The sequence below is a fragment of the Diabrotica virgifera genome, chromosome 3 (genome assembly GCF_917563875.1).
Source record: "Diabrotica virgifera virgifera chromosome 3, PGI_DIABVI_V3a".
Lineage (NCBI taxonomy): Eukaryota > Metazoa > Arthropoda > Insecta > Coleoptera > Chrysomelidae > Diabrotica > Diabrotica virgifera.
In genome coordinates, this window is record NC_065445.1 from 268,923,133 (window position 1) to 268,929,132 (window position 6,000).

A 6,000-nucleotide genomic window follows, 5' to 3' on the forward strand; every position below is an offset into this window, starting at 1 on the left:
ACGCGTCCACCGTCTACCTCATTGACTCTAAAAGCAAGCACCAAAAAAAAATGAAGGGCACCTCCTCGGAACCAGGGAGCTTAGCTACTCGGCAGCCGGAGACGATCACTGAGACTGAGACACCAATGGTCCACAGCGGGACTACGACCATCAGATGGTGGTCGACGAACCCTGCAGAGGAAAAAGTGAGTAAGGCTGCCGCCTCCTCAATCGAGGAGGAAATGAACCCATAAAAGAATTAGTACGACACCTTCGCCATGGCCAAGGACATCGGGAAAAAGCTAATTAATATTCAATGCAATCTCCAACACAAAAAGGTGGTAACGGCGACAGTCTGCCGTCACCTGGATGTAACGAAGAATGCAAAAGCATTCATGCAAAAACCTTGGATAACTAAGACCAAAATAACTGGTTTTAGCAGTCTAAATGGTCAAATCTTCAGCTTACAAAACAACCAACAACCGAGAACAGCAATATAATATGTTCCCAGAAAAATGAAAGCCTCTCCCTGGTGAAGTTTTGCACCTAAGACATAACTGCGGTTAAAATAATAAAATTCCCATGGGCAAAAGGCAAAAATAGAGAGTTAATACTAGCATCGGTCTACCTACCCTCAGATGCAGCCACCGTACCACCAACAAAGGAGATGGAAGATCTGGTAGACCATTGTCTCAGCCAGAAGGTAGAACTTATGACCAGGAAAAACCTATGCTGGACAGTTGGTTTTTAAACTGGTCATTGTAACTAAACAAACACCTCGAGACACTGGGGCTACTAGGTAGACACACCTCTGTGCAGGAAGTGTGAACGAGATGACGAAACTGTCGAGTATGTTCTATATGAATGGCTGGAGTTTTCATCAATACGAGATTATGCAGTCGGCGAGCCTTGACCTACACGTGCCGACATAGAGGAGGTGTCCCCTGGTTATTTAGCCACATTCCTGGAAATGGTAGGATGGCCAATGAGCTAAGGATGACAGCCCCCTGGGAGGATGCACAATGGGTCAATTGTGGCTAAGTGCTGTGGGACTTGACTCGCCCTTCGTACTCTAAAGATACAGAGATAGTACGGGACTTTTCCGGTGGGCCGGTAGGCTAAAACAGGCCGGCATAGTAGAAAATTATTAAAGATTTAGTCTATCGGCCCCCCTCTTAACAATGCTGGATCCGCCGCTGGTCCAGAAACTCTACCGACAAACGAAGACAGGAGATTGCTCAGATAATTTTAAGACAATTTAACCCAATTCACCTAGTTCGAAAATGCTTCTGAAGGGAGCTAGAGCTCTTTGAAGATGGCGTCATGAAATTAGTTTTTCTTAAATACCTCCAGAAGGCTTCTATTTAGAAAAACGAAAATTGGTATGCATATTTACTTTTCAGAGATAAATCGATTCCATCGATTCCAAATTTCTAGTACCGGTCATAGGCGTCCGTTTTGGGTAGAGCAACAGGTATTTTATCGTATAACTTTTTTGTCCTTACCTTTTATGCATTTTTGACACCGGATTATGAAATTGTGAGGTATTCTAGTACTAAAAGGTACTCTTGCTTTAAGTCGGTAGGATGCACCGTTTTCTAGAAAAATCGATTTGAAAGTTTTTCGTTTTTGGAATTTGAAAAAAAATTGAAAGAAATTTTCAACAAAAAACGCAGTATTTTACCAACATAAAGTAAGAGTAACTTTTAGTACTCGAATACCTCATAATTTAATAATCTAGTGTCAAAAATGCTCGAAAATTCAAGACAAAAACATTATGCTATAAAATAACTGTTGACCTACCCAAAACGGACGCCTATGACCAGTACTAGAAATTCGCAAGTAATGAAATCGATTTATCTCTGGAATATAAATAAATGTACAAGTTTTCGTCTTTCTAAACAGTTTTTTTTTTAAATTTTTTTTTGTAATTCAGAAAGTGAAAAATTTTCAAATCGATTTTTCTAGAAAACGGTGTGTCCTACCGATTTAAAACAAGAGCACCTTTTAGTACTAGAATACTTCACAATTTAATAATACAGTGTCAGAAATGCATAAAAGTTAAAGATAAAAAAGTTATGCGATAAAATAACCGTTGCCCTACCCAAAACGGACGCCTATGATCGGTACTAGAAATTTGCAATGTATGGATTAGATTTATATCTTGAAGATAAATACGCGTACCAATTTTTGTTTTTCTAAATAGAAGCGTTCTGGAGGTATTTAAGAAAAACTAATTTCATGACGCCATCTTCAAAGAGCTCTAGCTCCCTTAAGAAGCATTTTCGGACTAAGTGAATTGGGTTAAATTATCTTAAATTTACCTGAGGAATCTCCTGTCTTCGTTTGTCGGTAGAGTTTCTGGACACCCTGTATATTCATAATAGTTAAGAATTCATAATATCATAATACTTATTGTAGTTAGGAATACATGGTAGTCAGTAAGCGCGAAATATTAAATACACAGCTATTGGTTAACCAACAACTAATTGACGGGTCGACAGCAGATACCTTGGTACCAACATAAACAGAAAGTGGGACCATTCAAGTGAAATAAAACAACGCATAGGAAAAGCGAGATCAGCGTTCATAATGATGAAGTCTCTTTTCATAGAAGCCACGATTTACCTCTTGCTACCAAAATCTCTATTATCAGATGCTATGTATTTTCTACGTTATTATACGGAGTAGAGGCCTGGACACTTTCCGAGGCTTCTTTGAGAAAACTCGAGGCATTCGAGATGTGATGTTACAGGCGCATTTTGAGAATTTCGTGGGTGGATTGTGTGACTAATGTTGAGGTTCTACGTAGAATAGGCAAGGAATGCGAGATTATTAACACAATCAAAGAGCGCAAACTAGAATATCTTGGCCATGTTACGAGGAATGAACAGAGATATGGCTTGTTGCAACTCATTCTTCAAGAAGGTATTTGGAAAGAGAGGACCAGGGAGAAGAAGAATATCTTGGCTTCAAAACCTGAGAAAGTGGTTTAATACATCGACAACCGGACTATTCAGAATAGCAGCAAGTAAAGTTAGGATAGCCATGCTGATCGCCAACATCCGGAACTGATAGGCACCTTAAGAAGAAGATGAACGAATTGATTAGAAATACTGGAGAAAGAACCAACCAAATGCGGACCAAAGATACCAAAGATTCCAGAAATATAATATGATACGAAAGACTACTAGTAAAAATATAAGCCTAAGGGTACGAACATGCCAAAGATACATGGATGAGCCAGTGGCGGCTCGTGACCTCAGTATGCGGGTAGGCTACACATATACTTCGGGTAGGCGACAAAAAATATCCTACAGTTTGTAATACATTTTGAGCCGTCTTGCAATACTAAATGTAATCTATGAGCGCAACAATGTGTAAAAATTGCTTTTGGAGCATCTACTTTAATTTTTGATTGTAATCCGTTTAAAGAGCCAGCCATTACACTTGCACCATCGTAAAATTGAGCAATTAATTTATTTTTGTAATCATATGGCTCAAGCACGTTTGAAATTAAACTATATAGACCGTCTGCAGATCTATTATCGCTAACATCAAAAAACCCTAAAAATCTTTCTGTTACTTGACCAACTTTGTTAACAAAACGGATTGTTAAAGTACACTGTGATTTTTCGGTTATATCAGTAGTATCGTCAGCTAGTATAGAAAAAAATTGACTTTCATTAATTTCTGTTGAAATTTCATTTTTTACGTAATCGGCAAGACAATCTATTAAATAATTTTGTATTGTTTTTGACAAACCCGTGAACACCCCTTCTATTTTTTAACATGATCCTGGATTTCCTGATCGCGTTTAACTACTAAATTAAAAATTTCTTTAAAATTACCCATGTTTGAAGAATTATGGCTCTCATCACGACCTCGAAATGTAAGTTCTTGTTTTGCTAAAAGAATTGTAACATCAATTTCTTCAACTTCTTCAATCTTTTTCAACTTCTTCATTATATATCTTATTAGATAGAGAAATATGTCCAGCGAAAGCACTGTCAAGGCCGCGTCTCACCATCAAATAATTTGATCAAACAGTTTGATCAAACTTGACGTACTTGAGGAAGTACGTCAAAGTGACGTCACAATTGCAGTTTTTTTGAAATTCTAAAAATCTGTGCTCTCACTATCAGTCTAGTTTGATCAAATTTTTTGTATTGAGTTGTCTAACTTGTTTGCACTTTATTTAAAATTAAAATTTTTCAATATTATCCACAATGAACACTCAGGATGTGACGTCACTAACTGTCACTTTCAGTTTGCTCAAACCAGTTTGATCAAATTATTTGATGGTGGGACGCGGCCTTCAGTAGTTTGTTTATTTTTTTCTAACCGTTTTAAATCTAAGCAATTGTTTAAATGTTCTTTCTAGTGATGAGCGAGACTGGTCTTGGTCTTGCGGTCTTGGTCTTGGTCTTGCAGCAAGACCAAGACCAAGACCAAGACCAAGACTGCCTTTTGGTTGCAAGACCAAGACCAAGACCAAGCTTGCAAGAACAAGACCAAGACCAAGACCGAACCTTGCAAGACTGCGCAAGACCAAGACCAACCTGCAAGACTCTTGCACTTCTTTGAGAAAAACCTTAAACAATATCGAATTTTTAAAATACATAATATTTTGGTTATATTTTTAAGTCGTTTTGATTAAGTCAAACGGTTTGCATTTTCTCAACCTTCAAAGTGTCCAGAAGGCAAGTTTTCAAACGGCGACAGTTCAAGGACAATTGAAATTACTTGTAAGACAAAAAAATGTAATTATATATAGCGTAATCCATTTAAAAAAAATGCAATTAAAAACGGCTTTTATGTACCTACCAGTAGTTTTCGCTTTTTTGTCTAATAAAAATACTGACACTTATTTCAATTCTTTTCGCATAATGGAGGAAAAGTGTAGGTCGTTAAATTTAAAATTAATACAAAAAATATCATAATAGATTTTGAAAAGGGATTCACAATGCTGTGAAAGCATTGTGCCCTGAATAAAAAATAACTGGTTGGTTGTCGACTGTAATGTGTCAAGCTTGATATCGCAAAATCCAAAGCTTAGGTTCAGTTTCTGAATATAATGACAAAAATTTCGATACTGGGAAATTCTTTAAATTATTTTTTGGATTAATTTTTTACAATCAACGAAAGTTGGAAGTTGAATTATTTGTGAAAATCCCGGATGACAAACGCGTAAAGAATTTTACTGATCTCATAGTTGAAAACTATTTGGAAGAATGTAGGTTTTCCCCAGAAAGGGCCAGTAGTACAAATAGTATGTGCCTCACTTGAAATGCATGCGAATCATTTCAGTGTGTTTTAAATTCTAGTTTTTACTACCCACATCCGAATATTTTTAACGTTTTAAATGTCATAATGGGTATTCAATCCAAAAATATGTGATAATAAAAAGTGCGAATATCTCGTGCTACGAGAGCAATGTAGTTTAAATAAAATTAAAGAACTGCAAGATAACAAATTACAGAATTAAGCGTTTATAACTCCCCATTAGGCTTAGTTATGATGTTATAGTATTAGGTCTATAAATAGGTATGGTAAATATGTACGTATTTATTAAAAAAAAGTATGTTTTAGTTAGTTTATAAAAAAAGTTAATTATATTAAATAGAGTAAAAAAATATATGATTTTTGTGTTCTCTTAAAAAAAATTAATTTCTTATGTTCTTAAATTTGACCCTGGTAGGATAAATACTACAGTGTTCGAGTGAAAGGAGCAGATCATTATCTGTTAAAACTATAAACTGTTAATCCCTTTTCGTAAAATCCGTGAATTGAAGGTCTCCGACCATTGTGACACCTAAGCTCTTTTTCTTTAACATTTTAGTAAAATACAGGGGCCATAAACAATAATCCAGACTCAAGACGTGGTCTGAAGGTAGGCGGCGGCAGGTATCGACAGAATGCAAAACACAAGACATGACACAACCGAAGGCCGGTAATTGCAACATTGTTTAAAGGGTTGTAAATGCAGATTTTTCCTACTGAAAAACATTACCGTTATAA